The following is a 551-nucleotide window of genomic DNA, read 5'->3' as shown; positions in this document are numbered from 1 at the left end:
GGACCAGATAGGTTCAGCTCTTTAAGTTGTTCTAAGAATTTGGAAGTTAAACATCCTATTTTTTGCCCATTAGGAATCATATATGTGCCTGTGTATTGTATACATACACAATACATATATTTAAACCTATTTTCTCAAATTTAGAGTCAAAATATGTATAATCTACCGATCTCTTCTACTTTTTCTTGCTTTCTCTCATTTTCTAGTTTTATCGATTTATTTTATGACTTCAGAGACATTGTTATTAAATTATAATTACATTGAAAAGTTTCACTTTTGAAGAATTATTAATAGTTCTGTATTGTATTTAGTTTCATAACTTTGCTAAAAACAATTGACTGTGTTTTGTCTTTGTACGTTTGGTTTTTGTAATCAATTCTCTATCTCATTGATATTTCTCTTAGAATTCATCATTCTCCTTTTTAAAAACTTACTTATGGATTGCCTGGGTTAATCTTCTTTTCCTGAGAAGCATACTTAAATGGTATAATTTGGGGGTCTTAGCTTGTCTTTTAATGAGAAGCTCATTAGCCTCTAGATGTGAATACTAG

The 551-nt window shown here is 29.0% G+C and overlaps 1 protein-coding gene across 1 annotated transcript in view; it reads right to left on the bottom strand.

The window, feature by feature from the left end:
* CR1 (complement component (3b/4b) receptor 1 (Knops blood group)) overlaps positions 1-551 on the bottom strand; it is a 111120-nt gene that overhangs the window by 85903 nt on the left and 24666 nt on the right. The gene's annotated exons all lie outside the window — the stretch shown is intronic.

This window comes from Propithecus coquereli, unplaced genomic scaffold, assembly GCF_000956105.1.
Source record: "Propithecus coquereli isolate 6110/MARCELLA unplaced genomic scaffold, Pcoq_1.0 Scaffold135, whole genome shotgun sequence".
Classification (NCBI taxonomy): Eukaryota; Metazoa; Chordata; class Mammalia; order Primates; family Indriidae; genus Propithecus; species Propithecus coquereli.
This window is presented reverse-complemented; position numbering and strand designations above follow the sequence as displayed.